The sequence below is a fragment of the Saccopteryx bilineata genome, chromosome 1, assembly GCF_036850765.1.
Source record: "Saccopteryx bilineata isolate mSacBil1 chromosome 1, mSacBil1_pri_phased_curated, whole genome shotgun sequence".
Lineage (NCBI taxonomy): Eukaryota > Metazoa > Chordata > Mammalia > Chiroptera > Emballonuridae > Saccopteryx > Saccopteryx bilineata.
This window is the reverse complement of record NC_089490.1, coordinates 320165824-320187791: the sequence shown is the minus strand read 5'-3', so window position 1 is coordinate 320187791 and position 21968 is coordinate 320165824. Positions and strand designations below refer to the sequence as shown.

Below are 21968 nucleotides of genomic sequence, written 5' to 3'. Positions count from 1 at the left end.
AATACCTTTTTTTTGTAAACAGCCTGCATGCCTTCATAAGCCTAATATTTATGAATACTATGATATTTTCTTTCAATATGGAATAAAACTACTGTTCTTGATTTATCCTTTGGAAACCCAGAAGCAACTCAACGTTTTCTTATTTCTAATACTAATCTCTCTATAGAGTTATTATAGACTTTAATTATCTACTCAACTCATTTAACAATTGCCTTTATAAAATAATTGAGCAATATATTTTCTTATTAATTTTAATTTTATTACAAAATGGAAAACATAAAGAAATTTGGAAACCCTTCAGTAATTTTTTTCAAAGGTGTCCACATAGATTAAAAATAATTATATACGCTGAGGTTTCTATGCAGTCATTGGCAATGAATTTAATAATGAATAGCAACTTACACATGCGGTTAATGGCCAGTTTCAACCCCTGTCACCATGCACACAGGCTGTCTGCTTTTAGATATTCCCTCCACAAAATGAACTGTCACCAGCAGATATGGAAAGAATTGCCAACATCAGAGGATTAACTGTTCTGTTTAGGAGGTCCAGCTGGCTAATGGGATTCACTTTGGTTTTTTGTCAGATTCAGCAGAGCATATTTAATTTTTCTTCCCTTGAAAATATAGTTTTTCATAGAGATTCCGCTCACATGATGCCAATGAAATGGTACAGTGAAAGTTGAAAATTCCAGTCTCTTTGTTTATCACTAGCAACACAGACAGCTCAAAGAAAATATAATCATACTTTTGCATAAGGGATGTATTTATAAGGACTTATGGGACCAAAGATGGAGAATTTGACCCTGGTACACTTCACCAAGAACCATATGAAATTATAAATGTGATCACAGTGTCTCTCCTTCATTCATTCCATCAGTATATATTTATTAAGCTACTTACTGTTCTCAGCAGCAATGAACTTGATGCCCTTTAGCATGTAATCTGGGAGGGGAGAGATGACTTGGCCCTTTGTTGCTGATAATAGTTTCCTTAGGAAGTTACCAAAGGTATGTAATCAGCTATTGGCTGGTAACTGGAGTTTAAAATTAAACAATATAATTTTGTATATGATTTCAAAGATGATTTCCCCTCAAATTCAATTTATAATGTCATTTGATTTAAAAAGGTTTTTTTTTAATTTTTATTTATTTATTTTTATTTTTTTCAGAGACAGAGAGTGAGTCAGAGAGAGGGATAGACAGGGACAGACAAACAGGAATGGAGAGAGATGAGAAGCATCAATCATTAGTTTTTCATTGCGCATCACAACACCTTATTTATTTATTGATTGCTTTCTCATATATGCCTTGACTGCGGGCCTTCAGCAGACCGAGTAACCCCTTGCTGGAGCCAGCGACCTTGGGTTCAAGCTGGTGAACTTTGCTTAAACCAGATGAGCTTGTGCTCAAGCTGACGACCTCGGGGTCTCAAACCTGGGTCCTCTGCATCCCAGTCCGATGCTCTATCCACTGCGCCACTGCCTGGTCAGGCAATGTCATTTGATTTTGATTGTTTTTAATACCAAAGATGGATACATAATAGAAGTACCACCAAAAGTATAAGTTGATGGTCCAGAGGGTAAAATATCAGAAAATAAAAAAGGATTGCCAGGCTATAAATCAAAAAATATATATAGAAAAATGTCATAAAATCTGCTAAAAATACAAATAATATATAGATATTTTTAACTCCCCAAGTATATGAACAAAAAAGATACAGAAAATGTGTCTTTTCACAGTTTGTAGAAAAGAAGTACTCATAGCTGCTTCCAGCAATTTGATTACACACAAAATGAACTTACTGAGCATGACTTTTCCATTTAACCTTGGTTTTCACCAAAATAAATAAAATATGAACTTGGAAGGGCAGGCTGTAAACCTTTTATAATCTGTTTAGAGACTCTCCTTTTCTTCTGTGTTCCTCATAAAGGGTGGTATTCTCTAATAAAATTCATCCTCAATATCTTAATTTCTATTTGTCCTTGAGCAATTAATATTTCCAAGCCTCAATTTCACAAATTATGACATGGGTGGTGGGGATAAAAATGAACAATGAACATAAAGTGCCTATGTCAGTGCCTAGCATATGGCTAATGTTTAATAGATAATTATCATTTTATTAAAAGTATATTGAACCCTTAGTGGTAGAGTGTTGGCCTGGCATATGAATGTCTCAGGTTCGATTCCCAGTCAGGGCACACAAGAAAGAGATGCTCATCTGCTTCTCTACCCTTCCTCCTCTCTTTTCTATCTCTCTCTTCCCCTCCCACAGCCAAGGCTCCATTGGAGTAAAGTTGGCCCTGGCACTGAGCATGGCTCCATGGCCTCCACCTCAGGCACTAGAATGTCTCCAGTTGCAACGGAGCAATGCCCCAGATGGGCAGAGCATCGCTCCCTAGTGGGCTTGTCACGTGGATCCCGGTCAGGTGCAAGCAGGAATCTGTATCTGCCTCCCTGCTTCTCACTTCAGGAAAAAAAAAGTATCTCTTCATGAGTCAATTGACTTCAATGAACTGGAAATTTGTATAAGTGAAGGGCCATTTGTTATTTATCTTGTATTATTAACATGTAACTTATGCCTATCACAGGCATACTTTGGAGATGTTGTGGATTTGGTTCCAGACTACTGCAGTAAAGCTAATTATAACAATAAAGCAAGTTACATGAATTTTTTGCTTTCCCAGTGTATGAAAAAGTTATGTTTACACTAGTCAGTTAAGTGTGCAATAGCATTATTTCTAAAAAGAAATGTACATACCCTAATTAAAAAAAAACCTTTATTGCTAGATAATTCTAACCATCATCTGAGCCTCATTGAGTCATAATCTTTTTCTGGTGGTGGGCTGCTGACTGATTCGGGTGGTAGTTGCTGAAAGTTGAGGTGGCTGTGACAGTTTCTTAAAATGAGACAACAGCCTGACCTGTGGTGGTACAATGGATTAAGTGTTGACCTGGAATGCTGTGGTTGCAGGTTCAAAACTGCCTGGTCAAAACACATATGGGAATTGATGCTTCCTGCTCCTCCCTCGTTCTTTCTCCTTTCTTAAATCAGTAAATAATTTAAAAAAATGAGACAACAGTAAAGTTTGCCTCATCTATTGACTCTTCTTTTCATAAAAGATTTTTTCTGTAGCATGAAATGCTATTTGATACTGTATTACCTGCAGTAAGACTTCTTTCAAAATTAGAGTCAGTTCTCCCAAATCTTGCCACCAGTTTATCAACTAAGTTTATGTAATATTCTAAATCCTTTGTTGTCATTTACACAGTTTTCATCAAGAGTAGATTCCATCTCAAGAAACACTTTTTTCCTTACTCATTTGTAAGATGCAACTCCTCGCTTGTTAAAAGTTTTATCTCAGATAACAGCAATTCAGTCACACCTTCAGTCTTCACTTCTAATTTTAGTTCTATTGCTGTTTCTACCACATCTGCAGTTACTTCCTCCAATGAAGTCAGTCATCCGTAAGGGATGGAATCAACTTCTTCAAAACTCCTACAACTGTTGCTCTTCTCATGAATCACAAATGTTCTTAATGGCATCCGGAATGGTAAATCTTTTTCAGATTTTCATTTTATTTTGCCCAGATACCTCAGAAGAATCACTGTTTATGGCAGAACTAGCCTTACAGAATGTCTCTCTTAAATAATAAGACTTGATTAAAAGTTGAAGTGGATGTTGTGTTAGCAGACATGTAATCACACAAATGTCATGGTATGTTCCATCACAGCTCTATCAGATGCATGGTCAATGAGCAGTTATATGTAAAACGGATTTTTTTTTTCTGAGCAATCGTTCTCAAGAGTGTATTCAGAAAACCATGTTGTAAACAGATATACTGTCATCCATGCTTTGTTGTTCCATTCACAGAGCACAGAGTAGATTTAACATAATTCTTAAGGGACTTAAGAATACTAAATGAGCACTGTCTTTAAGTCAGTCACCAGCTACTTTAACCCTTAAACAAGAGAGTCAACTTGTCCCTTAAAACTTTAAAACCAGGCATTGACTTCTCTCTAGCCATGGAAGTCCTAGACGGCATCGTCTTCCAATGTAAGGCTGCTTCATCAACATTGAATATCTATTGTTGAGTGTAGCCACCTTCACTAATTATCTTAGCTAGATCTTCTGGACAACATGCTACAAGTTCATCAGCACTTTGCAGATTCATGCTGCTAACTTTGCATTTTTAAATTATAAATAAAATCTTCTCTTAAACCTCATGAGCCAACTTCTGCTAGCTCCAAACTTTTCTTCTGCTTATTCCTTCATCACCTGTCTCAGCCTTTCTAGAACAGGAGAGAGTTGGGTCCTTGTTCTGGAATAGACCTTGGCCTAAAGGAATACAGCTGTGGCTTTTTTGACATTCTCTCCAGACCACTAAAATATTCTGTAAGGCAGAAATAAGACTGCTTTGTTTGTGACTTTATTGAAGTAACACTTTACTTTCCTTCAATAACTTTTCCTTTGCAGTCACAACTTGGCGAGCTGTTGACACAAGAGGTCTAACTTGCAGCCTAACTCAGTCTTTGGCTTGCCTTCCTCATCAAGCCTAATCATTTCTGAATTTTGACTTAACATGAGAGACGTACTACTCTTCCTTTCACTTGAACACGTAGAGTCCACTGAATGATTATTAATGAGCCTAATTTCAATATTTCTGTCTCTCAGGGAATAAAGAGGCTCAAGACAAAGGAGAAAGATGGGGTACAACCAGTCTTTGAAGCAGTCAGAACATACAACATTTATTAATTTCATTATCTTATATGGGTGTGGTTCTTAGTGTGCCCCCAAACAATCATAATAGTAACATCAAATATCATTGGTCACTATAAAAAAAAAGTTTGGCCCTAGCCAGTTGGCTCAGTGGTAGAGTGTCAACCTGGCATGTAGATGTTCCAGGTTTGATTCCCAGTCAGGGCACACAGAAGTGACCATCTGCTTCTGCACCCCAACTTCTCCCCTTCTCTCTCTCTCTCTCTCTCTCTCTCTCTCTCTCTCTCATTTTCTCTCTCTCACCTTCTCACAGCCATGGCTCAACTGATTCAAATGCATTCACCCCAGGTGCTGAGTATGGCTCCATGGATCCTCTGTCTCAGGTGCTAACAAAAGCTTGGTTGTGAGCATGGCTTCAGATGACCAGAGCATTAGCTCCAGATGGGGTTTGCCAGGTGGATCCCTATTGGGGTGCATGTGGGAGTCTGTCTCTCTATCTCCTCTCCTCTAGCTTGGAAAATTAATAAACAAATAAATAAATAAATAAATGTAAAAAATAAAATAAAAATGTTTAAAATATAGGGTGGGGCAAATGTAGGTTTACAGCTGTGAGCACATGAAACACAGAGTTTTTTCTAGTATTATTATTTATTAATTATTGTATTATTTCTTTTACAAACAACTGTAAATCTTCTTTTGCCCACACTGTATGGTTAGAAATACCAAGATGTAACAGAGACACAAAGTGAGCAAATGCTGTGGAAAAAATGGTGCCAATAGACAGTGTTACCAGAAACCTTCAACTTGTAAAAGAACACAATATCTGAAATGCAGTACAGCAAAGCATAAAGCATAATAAGGCAAGGTATGCCCATATATTGAAGCTGCTTAGAAAATGTTGTGCAACAAAGCTGCACATTCTGAATATCCATCAGCCTGAAATGTCCTTGCCAAGACCTGCTGATTTGTGAAACTTTGATTTCACCTTCAAGATCCAGCTTAAATGGCCATTCCCCAGAAAAGTTTCCCATGGCCTCAAGTCCACCTGCTCAACACAAGCGAATTGAGTTAGTCCTTCCGCTGGGATTCAGTAGTATATTATTGTCTTCTACACTATATCAAGTATGAGGGTGCTCAGTTCTTCACAGTTGGTGTATATACAGTGTCTAGAACATAGAGTATTCTTAATATGTATTGATTTAATTAATTGCTGTTTGATTGATTCCTTTTTTAAACTTACTATAAAACTTAATTACTTTATTTTCTCCCAGGATACTGAAGACAGATAGAGATAACATGGCTCAAGTTGTCTGAGGAATATTTATGTTTCCATGTAAGATATAAGTTCTCATATTACATTGGATATAAGAGATAAGAAAGAATTATATTTAAATATTTCAGATAAAACAAATATTCTTATTTCCAAAAAGTTGGGAGGACTAGGCTTGATCATTTTTCTAATTACACTTCATTGCTAATTATTTAAAAATAACATATTTATTAAACATCTAGTACTTACCTGCCACCAGCAAATATGGCTCATTATCTTAACAAAAGAGTAGAGTTGTTCATGGATCTTACCCTTTCTATTGCTTTCTAACATTTTTACTGGGCTCTTTTCTGACTAATCAATGTAGCTGTTTTCATACTTGCAGTTGCTGGTATCATTTAATATTCCTTCATCTCTCATTTGAGTTTATGATCTCTTGTTTCCATTTGGTTTCAATAATCATTTATAAGCTGGTTCTAAATAATGGTCCATCATTTGCTTTGTTAGAAATACATTTGCTGTTCTCTGAGTTAGGTCTGGCCTCATTCCTCCTTATAATTTATTGGATATTGGTACATGACATTATTTGTCACCATTATCTGGAGCTTCAGTGCTATGTTCGGGGCATATAAAATGATATTCTCCATCTATAGATCATTCATTATTGTCTTAACTTTGGGGTAGTGTTTTGCTGAATTAGGAAAATAGATGTGGATAAATCATCCATAGCTCAACGAAAATCAGATTAAACCCAGGATTGTCATAGTAAAGGTACAAAATAACAGCCATCATGACAATTCTGGCCTTGAAAATTGAGATACTTTACCCTTGAATATGGTATTCAAGATATGCCATTTCAATCCTTCTAGTCAATATAAATGGAAATAAAATTTCTTCATATTTCACTCCTTATGACAGTGGTATTTTCCCATCTTTTTTAAAGATCACATATTTATCTGAATTTGGACTTAGAACTTGTCAAAAGTCTGATTTTGCCTGTTTTATTGTTTTTCTCCTAATTTATTTGAAAAAATAAAATGAATTTTGCTTCTATTGAAGTTTACATCTTCAATTCTGGAGGATAAAATAACTAAATTAGGTGTTCAATCTTTCTTTAATTTTTCTGTTATTTCTATGATTTTTATCAATCTAATCATAAATTATATAAAAAATAAGAAATATTATAAATTAATATATTTTACTATCTGAGCAGTCAGAGGTATATTTTCAGCTCTTTTAAATCTTTATCTAGACAAAAATAGGGAAATGATCACTTGTTTTAAAAAACAAAATATGTATTTCTTTTTTTATCTTTTAAATTAATTTTTAGAGAAAAATGCAGGGGCATAGAGACAGAGAAAGAAAGAGAGAAACATTGATTTGATGTTTTACTTATTTATGCATTAATTGGTTGACTCTTGTATGTGCCCTGATCAGGCATCAAACCTACAACCTTGGTATGTCGGGACTTCTCTCTAACCAACTATTTTGAGTCCCAGTGAGGACTCAAAATATGTATTTCTAAAACCAGGTGGGATTTTAGTAAACACTTTTCAGTTATAAGGTGCATGAAAATAAACAGGAACCTGGTCTCTTAAACTTAAAAGCAACACACAAGAATCCAAACAATTTGGGGAAGAAAAAAACAATATTGTATTTTTTCAACTTTCCAGTCTTACTAGATTTTATACTAAGAATGAATGGCCTATGATGTTGTGACTTCATATCTAAAACTGCAGGGAAAGATGAAGAAATTGTAAATCAATCTAAATATTTTGATAAAATTAATATTCTTACTAAAATATATATACTTACTTATATATATGTAAATATATATTTTAAGTAAAATATATATTTCACATATAATGACATAAAATATATGATACATAAAAGATTTAGAGTAGAGGAACTTCATATTTTATTAAAGATGTTTTCTCTTCTCCCTTTGCTTTTACATAGAAAGCATTAGCTCTATAAATATGTATAACAGGGAAGTTATAAAAGATAAAAATTAATCTCCATTTAAATATTCAGGCACTATAGGTGTATGGGAAGCTTGTAATGTGAAATTAATTGCTGTGTAAACCAATAAATTCAGAGTGTTTCAAATGTGAATTTTATTTCAAATTGGAAACACATAAAAATATTTACTCATTTATTCATTTAAAAATATTAGAGAATACCAACTATATGCCAGGTAGTACCATCTTTCCCCATGTATAAGACACGCCTCTTTTTGAAAAATTTGGGGTTTAAAAACTGGGTGAATCTTATACAGTGGTTGTAGAAGTATGACATTTCAAATGCCATAGATGGAACTGAGAATGAGGCAATATATGAAAACAGTGCTTTGCCATCAGACACAGATGAAGACAAGATAATGGATGGGAGTTTTGACAGTGATAAAGAGTTGTATGAGTTTTGTGATGAAAAAAACGTGAGTTCAATAACTTTATGTAATATAATTTTTCAAATTTTGGATCCCAAAATTAAGGTTTGTCTTATACATGGGAATATCTTATACATAGGGAAATATAGTATTCCAAACATTGGGGTTCTTTTGGGGAAGAAATCAAATAATTACATAATAAATAAATTGAAATCTGAAATATTCAGATTATTAAGTTAAAAAAATGAGGATTTTCTCTGCTTAATCACTATCTCACTTTATCCACTTAATGTTACTTAAATAAAATCTTAATTGTAAAAAAATTATAAGCATAAATGAAGTATTTAGGGGGTAGAAATCACAAACCTGTCTGTTCACTTACTAGAAACTTAGACAAGCCACTTTGTCATATGGGCATCGGTTCCACTAGTGAATTACAGTACATTATCAGGTTGGTGGGAAAACGCAATCAGGAAACAATTCAAATACTCTGTGAGAAGTACTTTACTAAAAGAATGCAAAGGATAGCACGGGAATAAAGAGAGCAAAGCAGTACCTGAATTTGTGATAGTCATTCTGCCAACAGTATACGGACTGAATCTGTGAGAGTTGAGAATAGAGCCAGAGATACCAGTTAAAAGGATATTATAAATATCCATGTGAGAAATAATGGGTCCCTAAACACAGATACTCACAATGAAGTTGAAGAGTAAAAGGCTGACTTGAGGGATATTGAATAGGTAGAATTAACAGAACTTGGTTGATAAGTGGATAATGTAAAGTGAAATTGAGGGACAGAGAGTCATGCAGATTCAGATTGGATTGGTGTGTCATAAGTAAGATAGAAAAAGCAAATGGAATGAAATAAGAGTGATAAGAAAATGAGCAGGCTGGGAAGGGATTTGAATTATGAGTACCTTTGGAATATCCACCTGTAAAAATCCTACATGCAAGTGGATATATAGTCTGGCACTAAGGAAAAAGAAGAGTGGTGATGATAAACATTTTTGAGTTATAATTTATTCACGATATATTTATGGAGTGCCTACTATCAGACATACACTTTTCTCAGTGCTGGGAATTCAGCAGTGGACAGAGCAAAGTTTCTTCATCAAATAATTTAAACTTTATTGAAAGAATCCGGGGAAAAAATTGAGTATGTAATTTAACAGGTTGTCTTAAGTACAATCAAGAAAAAGTAAAGCAAAGCAGAGTGAATGGGATAAGGGGTACCAGAAATAGAGGTGGAAAGGGTTTCTAATCTATATAATGTGATCAGAAAAGATCTGTTCATTTGAGACAGAGCAGAGATTATTGTGACTCACGTTGTGTGAGCAGGAATAACGGATGTGGTCACAGAGATGGTCAGAGGCCAGATTATGTAAAATCTTACAGGTTATCGAAGTACTTTGGTTGTCAATATGAGTCAAATTAAAAGTCTTTGGAGAGGTTGAGGAGAGGAGCATGATCTGATTTATTTTTTAAAGGATTACTATTACTACTGTATTGTAAAGAATGAGTAGCTATACTCTGATCAGGTAGTGGCGCAGTGGATATAGCATCAGCCTAGGATGCAGAAGACCCACGTTTGAAATCCCAAGGTTGCCAGCTTGAGCGTAGGCCCAGCAGCTTGAGCTTGGGATCATAGACATGACCCCATGGTCACTAGCTTGAGCCCAAAAGGTTGCTGGCTTGAGCCAAGGTCGCTGGCTTGAGCAAGGGGTTACTGGCTTGGCTGGAGCCCCCCAGCCAAGCACATATGAGAAAGCAATCATTGAACAAGTAAGGTACTGTGACAAAGAATTTATACTTCTCATCTCTTCCTTCTTGTCTTTCTGTCCCTCTCACTAAAAAAAGAAATAATTATAGAAAAGAATGAGCAGCTCTGGCATTTATGGTTGTAGAAGCAGGGAGACAGTTCAGGATGTTATTGTGTAAACTTAGGTGAGCAAAAAAAAGCATCTTGGAACAGAGTGTTTGGTCGGAGAGGTAATAAGAAGTGGTGTGATTCTAGACAGCTTTTGAAGATAAATGATAGAATTTGATTTATTGACATTGGAGTGTGAGAGAAAGAAAGGAGTATAGGACAATTCTAAAATGCTGATGTGAAAAATTTGAAGAATCAAAAGAATGGAACTTGCCCTTACTTGATGGGCAAGTTTGCAAAAAAAGTAGGTTTTGGAACCTGGGGAAAAGTGAGAGCCCTATGCATATGAGAATATCTACAGGCAGATGGATAGATAAGATGGGAACAAAGATGAAGTAGGGTTACAGACTTGGAGGTATTAACATATAAACAGACTAAGACAGATGGTGAGATTAACACATTGTTTGTCCTGGTGAGACTGAAGTCCTGATAGATGAGGGGTACAGAAGAAAGTAAGATGGAAGGATCAAGATGAAATTCAAGAGTAGGATATTTGTAGATGAGATTATGGAAAGCTTTTAGTTATTAATAATGACTATGGTATGAGCAAGGAGGCAAAGAGCTGAGGTGGGTTAGAGGACAATATCATTGGTGCAGAGGGAAGAAAATAAGAGGTCAGAGAAATAAAATAATTGTCCTCATGGTATTAACATTACCAAGCATTAAGATATGAGTCATGTGAGAAAATGAGATGAGCTAGGAGCTAAAATGTTTAAGAAATGAAAGAAAGTAAAGGAACAGGGGCTCTGCTAACTTTAAAATAAAGGGTCAGTGAAGATATGGTCAGGTCACATAACAGTCAAAGCTGGGTGCCTTAGTGAGCAGAACGTGAGGTGTTCTGGAAGAAGCAATCAGAAACCAGAAGTCCCCTACTCCACATCGGTTGTCCCTGTGGCGTGAGTGTTGATGTGGGGGAAGTAACCTCCACATCAGAATGCTATAGGGGAGGTAGTGTCAGAAGGGGAGAACTGGGTTTCCCTTAGAGCAAAATGCTGAAGGAAAATTTGAGAGAGATATTAAAGATACAGAAGAGCGTGATGATCAGCTGTTCATTTCCAAAGGGCATGTGTGTTTTAGAAATTGGAAAGGAATGAAACTTGGGGGCAGCATTGGTAAGATAAGAGGACCACGTGGAGTTTAGAGTCCAAGGAATAAGGGAGGACCTAGAAGTTTTAGGATGGTACTGCCTAAAGAAGCAGGAAAAGAGGGCCAGAGGAGATTAGCTCATTCCCGAGGATGTCGAAATAGGAAGTAGTAGTGAGAATGCTTATTTTGAGGGCAGGACAGGATGGAGTGCCTTTGCAGGTACACACAGAGCTCGGGGGCTTCTTCTGGACTCTGCTTCCTGGCTAGCTGAGGGGCATTTCTACCATGAGCACAGACATACATTCTTTTGACTCCTGTTAATAGTGGCTTGCAATGGGAACTGCATTTAGCAAGGCCTCAAAGATAGGATAACTATTTACCTCTGTGTACCTCTTAAAGCATTTTGTCCCAATTGTGTGCCTGTCATCTTACAGTAAAACATCTTAAGAACAAGCAGAACTACTAATTTCGTATCCCCAGTGTTTATCAAAGTGCCTGGCACAGAGTATTCTCTAAATCTATATTTATCATATAAATGAAAAAATAGTATAAAAAATGTCAACCTGACAGGGTTATTTAAATGATTAAGTTAGAAAGCATATGTGTTGTTTATGGTAATCTGAAAATTGTTTTATACATACACTGTAATGTTATGTGTGATGAACTCCTTTCCTGGCTTTATGTTTTTCTCCCAGTTACATTTGATAATGTATCTAACATTGAGGCACATCCCCTTAATCACATCTGTAAGGAAATATCACTATTCTCCACCACAATATCTGAGTGTTAAACATATTAGAAGAGTATTTTGATAATTAAAACTAGTTGAAGCCTGAAAGCTCTAAAAGCCTCTGCCTCAGTAGGAGACAAGGTCTTCCTTCCAGCCAACTTTAATGATTGAAGAACATTAAGTTTTCTATGTAAAATCTCAAACACATCTCATAGCAATATTTTATCTGATATATCTCCTCGGGCAAGGGAAATAAAAGAAACAAATGAGACTACATCAAACTAAAAAGTTTTTGCACAGCAAAGGAAACAAAAATGAAAAGACAACCCACTGAATCAAAGAACATATTCCCCAATACATCTGGAAAAGGCTTAAATCCAAAATTTACAAGAAACTTATAAAACTCAACTCCAAAACAAACAAACAATCCAATTAAGAAATGAGCAAAGGACCTGAACAGACACATCTCCAAAGAGGACAATCAGATAGCCAATACCCATATGAAAAGATGAATCAACAAACAGTTAGTGTTGGTGAGGATGTTGAGAAAAGGGAGCCCTGGTGTACTGTTGGTGGGAATGCAGACTAGTGTAGCTACTGTGGAAATTAAAAATGGGACTGCGTTATGACTGAGCAATTCAACTTCTGGGGATATATCCAAAGAAAGCTTAAACACTAATTCAACAGAATCTATGAGGCCCTGGCCAGTTGCTCAGTGGATAGAGCATCAGCCCAGTATGTAGACATCCCAGGTTCAATTCCCAATCAGGGCACACAAGAGAAGCAACCATCTGTCTCCCGCCTCTCCCTACCCCTTTACTCTATTTTCCCCTACTGCAGCCAGTGGCTTGATTAGTTCAATTAGTTCAAGTATTGGCTCAGGTATGGATAGCTCAATTGGTCTGAGTGTCAGTGTCAGGCACTGAGGATAGCTTGGTTGATTCAAGCATTGACCCCAGATGGGGGTTGGCTGTTGGATCTGGCCAGGGCACATGCAGGAGTCTGTCTCACTATCTCTCTTCCTCTCACTTAAAAAAAGAAAAGAATATATGCACCCCTATGTTCATTATAGTGTTATTTATAATAGCCAAGTATTAGAATCAGCCCAAGTGCCCATCAGTAAATGAGTGGATAAAAAATTGTGGTACATTTACACAATAGGATACTACCCAGCTGTAGCAAAGAAGGAAACCTCACCTTATGCGACAGCATGAATAGACCTGGAGAGCATTAAGCTAAGTGAAATAAGCTAGTCAGAGAAAAACAAATACCATATGATTTCACTTATATGTGAAATCTGATGAACAAAATAAACTAACAGACAAAATAGAAACAGACTCATAGGGAGGAGAACAGACTGACTGCTGTCAGAGGGGATGGGCATTGATGGGCTGGTAAAAGTGAAGGGGTCAAGCAAATAAAAGCAAAATTTACAGACACAGACAACAGTGTGGGTACTGCAGGAGGGAAAAGGAGTTGGGGAAAGGCGGAGGAGGTTATGGGGATAAATGACTTGATGTGGAGTGGTGGACACACAATGCAATATACAGATGATGTATTGCAGAATTGTGCACCTGAAACCTGTATAATTTTATTAACCAATGTTACCCTCCCAAATTAATAAAAATTAAAATAACATGAACTAAAACAGAAAAATGGAATTTATAGGGAAAAGTCTAGTTTTGCAGGAAGAGAGGACAGGTCTCATTTTCTTTTGTGTCAGACATTAAATATTCCATTTGTATAGTCTCCAGTCTCCCTGGACAGAAAGATAATGTGCAGCTGGGCGAGCTCCTGGAGTAAGACCTCTCTGGTTACAAGAGAAGGAGGTTAGGCCCTGGCCAGTTGGCTCAGTGGTAGAACATCAGCCTGGTGTGTGGAAGTCCCAGGTTCGATTCCAGGTCAGGGCACACAGGAGAAGCACCCATCTGCTTCTCCATCCTTCCCCCTCCTTTTCTTTTTGTCTCTCTCTTCCCCTCCTGCAGCCAAAGCTCCATTGAAACAAAGTTGCCCCGGGCACTGAGGAAGGCTCCATGGCCTCCTCCACAGGTGCTAGAATGGCTTCAGTTGCAACGGAACAATGCCCCAGATGGGCCGAGCATCGCCCCCTGGTGGGCATGCCAGGTGGATCCTGGTCGGGCACATGTGGGAGTCTAATTGCCTCCCTGCTTCTAACTTCAGAAAAATACACATGCGCACACACACACACACACACAGAGAGAGAGAGAGAGAGAGAGAGAGAGAGAGAGAGAGAGAAGGAGGTGATGTCTGTGAACCTGAGAGTTCAAACTGCATATATTATCTGCACCAAATTGTTGGGGATATGGGACCCATTCTTTTCACGTATTTCCTTTTTGCTGTTTTTACAATTAAAACTAAAAATACATTTGAAGCTGTCTCTGCTGGGGCAAAAGATATTAGGGGAAGTTGTGTTTGTTCCTGCATGAGCCTCAGCTTTCAGGGAAAAGGGATGCAATGAAGCCAGAGTGGCGCTGGCGAAGGACATCAGCAGGGAAGAGCAGATCGTGTGAGTCCAGCTTTTTTCTCTCAGCAAGGCATGGTCTCAACAGGTAAACAGTCCGAAGGCTGATTCTCATTTTTATAGTTATCTTGCATATTTCTGATTTTATTTTCCTGAAAACGGTGGCATTTCTTTACATCATTTTCTCTAATGATTCTCTGTAAACAATTTTTATTAAAGTTTAAAAAGAATATATGTATAAATGGCCAATTTAAGTTCATTCATGAATGAATACAGAATTTTATTAAATACTATTTAAGCATCTTCTTAGATCAATATTCATAAACCTACCCCTCAAATACTAACATGTGGTCTGAGAAAATAAATGAATTTTGTGCTCAAACAAGTTTAAATACATTAGATTAACAGTTAAATAGCCTTCTTATATGAGATGTTTTTGAACCATTTAATATTACGTTTGCTGTATAATGAGCCATCATACAGTGAGATTTAGCATGAAATCTTAATACTTACTTAATCTTAGGAATTCCTTTCTTGGAATACCTGTTAACAAGCTAGATGTAATCCACAAAATGCAGTTGAGAACTGCTAATCTTGGTGATTGTGTGATATTTTTATCCTTTAGCCTAGTTTAAAAACTTGATTATTCTACAGAACTCAGTTTGCTAGTACAACTATCTATCTATCTATCTATCTATCTATCTATCTATCTATCTATCTATCATCTATCATCTATCTATCTAGTTTACCTACCTGTATACCTACCTATCTATATATCTAAGTGAAATTGGTCTGCACTTAAGTCTTTCATTTTGCCTTTGTCAAATTTGGGTGTCAGGGTCATGCTGTCAACTTCACATAATGAACTGGAGACCCTTTGTTTGGAGATATTTTAAATTATATTTTGTTAACATTGGGACAGTCTGTTGACTCAGCCAACAGCTATGTGATTATGGGCAAGTAACAATTTTCTGATGGCTCATTGTTTATAAATATATGAGGAGAATAATATTTACTCCATAGAGTTCTTATGAAGAGTAAATGAAATTATGCCTGTAAAGAAAGCATTTGGGAAATAATCTGGCACTTAACCACCAAATAAACATTAGCTATTGCCATTATTATCATTCAGGACTAGGCTATTTTTGTCACCCATCACCAATCACATATGCCTTATATGTCCTATTGAAGAAAGTTTTATTTTTTGGTATGAATGGGTGTGGCATTCCCAGACCTCTGGCCCGTTCATTGGTTGAGGACTAATCTTGGCCCAGTGAATGTAGAGGGGTTTAAGCTTCTGAAGAGTCACTCTCATCCTGAGAGGTGTTTGTGTGATGCATAGGCAGCATGTATGAATACACAGTTTGTCTTTAGATGGAAAGTGTGAGTTGACAGGAGTACCTAGGGAGTGATCATTGCTTAATAGGTTTCCTTAATGACCAGTCAATTAAGAACTTGTATTTGCAAAGTGCTTTTCCATCACTGTTTTTCTTTCAATTCTCTGAGCCATTACTATCATCTTACTGATGAAACAGAGATATGGGAAGGCTTATTGACTCTCTTTCGGCTATATGGTCTGAAATTCCAGTCACTCTTGGGATTTGGGTTTCAATATTCCTGCAATTCTAAGCAAACTGGGTTAGTGTCTACACTCAAGAGATAAGAAAACTGAATGCAGCCTGATCACAAACTGAGAGGCCTTAGGGTTTTTGTCTGTAAAACACTTTTGTGATGGTCCCCAGATGACTTCATTAATAGCCTTTCTCTAACAGTTATTATTTGCTCATTAAATTATTGACTAGTATCAGAAACAGGCACAGTGGAATAGAAGAGTTTTATTTTAATGCATAAAATATTCTAGCACAAGCATCATAAGACTTTATCCTGTGCACCTGAATCTCTCCCATTCTTTGCTGCTTGGTACTGGTGTGGGAACAGACAGTGCCACAGAAAGAGCAGAGGAAATCCAGACGGGGCTGTTGTTCCACTTGTCTTGGGGCCCGGCTCTACACCTCTGCCACATTTTTTTTTAAAAAAAGAAGACTTAATCCTTAAATAAAAAGAAATGCTCTTTAGCTTCTCTGTAAACACAGAAAATATAGCAGTCAGACAGGGACGTGATTACCTTGTAGCCCACAAAAGGATTTTTGGTTTCTTGTGAAGAAAATGGCCAACAATAATAATGTTTAAAGGTTTTAAATTCAGGGCTCAGTCAAGAGTATCTGTATTACAGTTTTTCTCAAATAAATACCTCTTATTAAATACTGAAAGAGTCTGACCTGTGGTGAAACAATGGATGGAGCATTAACCTAGAATGCTGAGATCGCTGGTTCGAAACCCCATATTACCCAGTCAAGGCACATACAAAAAGCTGCTACTATATAAGTTGATGCTTCCTACTCCCACCCCCCAACTTCTCTTTCTCTCCTCTCTCTAAAATCAATAAATAATCTTTAAAATAAATAAATAAATAAATATAGAAAGAAGAATAGCCCCAAATATATAGTGATTATATTGGATAGGAAATTATGTATTTTCTTTTATATACATTTTAATTTCCATATATTATAATGAATATATATTAACTCTAAATATTGTAAACATGAATATATACACACAAAAATATTTTCAAATATCCTTTATGTTTTATCTGTTGTTTTTATCTTAAAGTGGCCTGAAAGTATAATTATATAAACAATTCCCTAGATTCTTTTAGAAAACATCCTCTTATTTAAAGTTTTTATCTTTACTCTTGAATCTAAGCTTTATAGGGACAAATGAAATAAGATTTATATCAGTCTATAACAAATTTTGCAATTCAACATAAACATATAACAGAATGTGTAAATACTATCCTTAGTAAGTAGATCTTATTCAATATTGAAAATATTGTGATATAGTTAAAAAGACTTTCTCTGTGGCCATTATACAAGCAATTTCTTTTTTTCCTGATACATTTTACCTTTGGACTAATATCAAAGGGTATAACTGATTAGACAAGTAGAGATTTAAATGTTATGGACAATATTTGGCAATGTATTGGTGAAAATGTATCAAATGTCAGTTCTGTATAAGATGCCACAATAAACAATGTGCTAAATAAAATACAGTGTGTCCGTAAAGTCATGGTGCACTTTTGACCGGTCACAGGAAAGCAACAAAGAAGATAGAAATGTGAAATCTGCACCAAATAAAAGAAAACCCTCCCAGTTTCTGTAGAGTGATGTGGCAGCATGTGCGCATGCGCAGATGCTGATGTAACACTGTGTATACAGCAGAGCAGTCCACGACCATGCCAGTCGAGATGTGGATGGTACAGAGGAAAGTTCAGTGTATTCTGTGTCTGGCTAAATTCCAAACCGTGACCAAAGTGCAACGTGAATATTGGCGCATTTGTAATAAGGCACCACCACATAGGAATACCATTAATCAGTGGGATAAGCAGTTGAAGGAAACCAGCAGTTTGGTGGAGAAACTCCGTTCTGGTAGGCCATCAGTCACTGACAAGTCTGAGAAGCTATATGGGATAGTTACCTAAGGAGCCCTAAAAAATCTGTGCATGAGCCCACATTGAACTGCACTGAATAGGTATGAAACTAGGAGAGTTTTCCTTTTATTTGGTGCAGATTTCACATTTCTATCGTCTTTTGTTGCTTTCCTGTGACCGAACAAAAGTGCACCAGGACTTTACGGACACACTGTATAATATAAATATATTTATTTGTTTGTTTGGTGATGCTTTCTTTATTTAGTGATAAATCTTTTGACATAAATAAGTTGAAAAAAGAAAACCCAAAGTGAATGTTTAATGAAAAATAAGCACTAAATTTCTGTTTCTTAAGAAAATTAATGATTAACATGTAAGTTGTGCAAAATATTTGTTGATATTTACCAAGAGGATTGCTCAGCACTTAAAAATTAGAAGATAAAATGTGCTGATGAAACTCTCCCATCACCTCAAAGGTGAATAGGCCCTGGCCAGATAGTTCAGTTGGTTACAGCATCATCCCGATCCACCGAACTTGCAGTTTTGATCCCTAGTCAGCGCATATACAAGTAACAACCAATAAATGCATAAATAAAGAACAACAAATTGATTGTTTTTCTCTCTCTTTTTATCTCTCTCTCACACCCTCTTCCTCTCTTTCTAAAATCAATCAATAAATATATTTCTTTTAAAAGTTAGTAGATTTTTGGAAGATTGTGTCCAAAGATAACAATTAAACATGTATAGATCCTGTGTATCTGCATATTCTATGAAGCACCACTTTTCATTTAGATAAATGTCTGTTCTTTTAAATTAATTTAACTCACTTTCTATTTCACATTTTCTTGTTCAAGTACAAAAAGTTAAGCAGTAGCTTTAATGTGTTGTCTCCATTAGTAGCAGAAGAATTTTGAAAAAGGTTAAATGATATAACAATATGGTAAAAAATTCGTATCAATTAAGTTTATTTGAGACCCTGGCTAGTTGGCTCAGTGGATAGAGCATTGGCCTGGTGTGCGAACGTTCTGAGTTCAATCCCTGGTCAGGGCACACATGAGAAGCAACTGTCTGCTTCTCTCCTCCTGCCTTTTCCCCTTCTCTCCCTTTTTCCCTCTTATAGCCAGGGGCTTGATTGTTTCAATGATTGGCCCAGGCACTGAGGATAGCTCAGTTGGTCTGAGTGTCAGCCTAATGTGCTCAAAATAGCTCAGTTGATTTGAGCATCAGCCTTAGACAGGGTTTGCTGAGTGGATCCAGGTCAGGGCGTATGTGAGAGTTGGTCTCACTATCTCCCTTTCACTCACTTACAAAAATTAAGTTTATTTGAATAATTAATATCTTTAATTGATTATCCATTAATTAATATCTTTCATCACAGTTATGAAATCAAAGTATAGCTACTGATGATCCATTCTGTTGAGGATGAAATATCTGATACCATTGTGAATGCTATTGTAAAATTGTAAATAGAGTTTAAAATTTCAAAATTAAAGGTAATGATTTTTGCATCTGAATTTAAGAATATACATTTTGGTGTAGCACAATGCCATGATATAAATGATATTATTTATAAATTACTAATCCTGTAGGACTCTCTAAAATTTTATATAGAACACATGTAATTTAGAATTTAATCCAAATGAATTATTATAGTCCATGAATATAAATAGAAGAAAAGCACTAGGATTGGAGAAAAAAACATTATGAAAATATTTAGTCTTCAATATAGATACATATCAATACCAACCCCAATACAATTGAGGCCCTTTTGCCCTTAGCAAATGTACTTTGAGCATATCAGGTTTTTTAGGACCTACGGAGAGAACATTTTTTCAATTAAATATATTATGGTCGATCAAAACTCTCAGCAAAGTGGGAATACAGGGAACATACCTCAACATGATAAAAGCCATCTATGACAAACCCACAGCCAATATCATACTCAATGGGCAAAAATTAAAAGCAATCCCCTTAAGATCAGGAACAAGGCAGAGGTGCCCCCATTCACTGCTCTTATTCAACATAGTCCTGGAAGTCCTAGCCACAGCAATCAGACAAGAAGAAGAAATACAAGGCATTCAAGTTGGAAAAGAAGAAGTAAAGCTATCATTATTTGCAGATGACATGATATTGTATATAGAAAATCCTAAAGTCTCAGTCAAAAAACTACTGGACCTGATAAATGAATTCAGCAAGGTGGCAGGATATAAAATTAATACTCAGAAATCAGAAGCATTTTTATACACCAACAATGAACTGTCAGAAAGAGAAATTAAGGAAACAATCCCCTTCACTATTGCAACCAAAAAAATAAAGTACCTAGGAGTACATTTAACCAAGGAGACTAAAGACTTGTACTCAGAAAATTATAAAACATTGATAAAAGAAATCAAGGAAGATACAAACAAGTGGAACCATATACCATGCTCATGGTTAGGAAGAATAAACATCATGAAAATGTCTATATTACCCAAAGTAATTTATAAATTCAATGCAATACCAATTAAAATACCAGTGACATACTTTAAAGATATAGATCACATATTCCAAAAATTTATATGGAACCAAAAGAGAATGCAAATAGCCTCAGCAATCTTAAAAAAGAAGAATAAAGTGGGAGGTATCACACTTCCTGATATCAAGCTATATTACAAGGCCATTGTACTCAGAACAGCCTGGTACTGGCATAAGAACAGGCATATAGATCAATGGAACAGAACAGAGAACCCAGAAATAAACCCACAGCATTATGGACAACTGATATTTTACAAAGGAGGTAAGGAAATACAATGGAATAAAGACAGCCTCTTCAACAAATGGTGTTGGGAAAATTGGACAGCAACCTGCAAAAAAATGAAACTAGACCACCAACTTACACCATTCACAAAAATAAACTCAAAATAGATAAAAGACTTAAACGTAAGCCGTGAAACCATAAGCATCTTAGAAGAAAACATAGGCAGTAAGCTCTCTGACATCTCTCGCAGCGATATATTTGCTGATTTATCTCCACGGGCAAAGGAAATAAAAGACAGGATAAACAAATGGGACTACATTATACGGAGTGAAATAAGTAAATCAGAAAAAAAAACTAAGATGAATCCATACATAGAAGGGACATAAAAATGAGACTCAGAGACATGAACAAGAATGTGATGGCAACAGGGGTGGGGGTGGGGGGAGGGGGGATGGGATGAAGAAGGAGAGAGGGGTTAGGGGAGGGGAGGGGCACAAAGAAAATCAGATAGAAGGTGACAGAAGACAATTTAACTTTGGGGGAGGGGTATACAGCACAATCAAATGTCAAAATAATCTAGAGATATTTTCTCTCAACATATGTACCCTGATTTATCAATGTCACTGCATTAAATTTAATAAATAAATAAAAAAAAGCTTTTGCATGGCCAAAGACAATAAGAACAGAATAAAAAGACAAACTACACAATGGGAGAACATATTTGACAGTATGTCTGATAAGGGGTTAATAGCCAAAATTTATAAAGAACTTGTAAATCTCAACACTAGAAAGACAAACAATCCAATCAAAAAATGGGCAAAAAAAATGAATAGACACTTCTCCAAAGAGGATATACAGATGGCCAATAGGCATATGAAAAAATGCTCAACATCATTAATCATTAGAGAAATGCAAATTAAAACCACAATGAGATATCACCTCACACCAGTTAGAATGGAGCTCATCAACAAAACAACACAGAATAAGTGCTGGCGAGGATGTGGAGAAAAGGGAACCCTCCTGCATTGCTGGTGGGAATGCAGACTGGTGCAGCCTCTGTGGAAAACAGTATGGAGATTCCTCAAAAAATTGAAAATCAAACTGCCTTTTGACCCAGCCATCCCACTTTTAGGAATATACCC

General features: G+C 36.2%; 1 protein-coding gene and 1 non-coding gene across 3 annotated transcripts in view; both read left to right on the top strand.

Annotated features, from left to right (window-relative positions):
- Window positions 1-21968, top strand: part of CNTN5 (contactin 5) — a 1332234-nt gene that overhangs the window by 1089689 nt on the left and 220577 nt on the right. The gene's annotated exons all lie outside the window — the stretch shown is intronic.
- On the top strand, window positions 16491-16627 carry LOC136321264 (small nucleolar RNA SNORA55). The gene has a single exon (XR_010728534.1). It is a non-coding gene; the product is annotated as a small nucleolar RNA SNORA55 (small nucleolar RNA).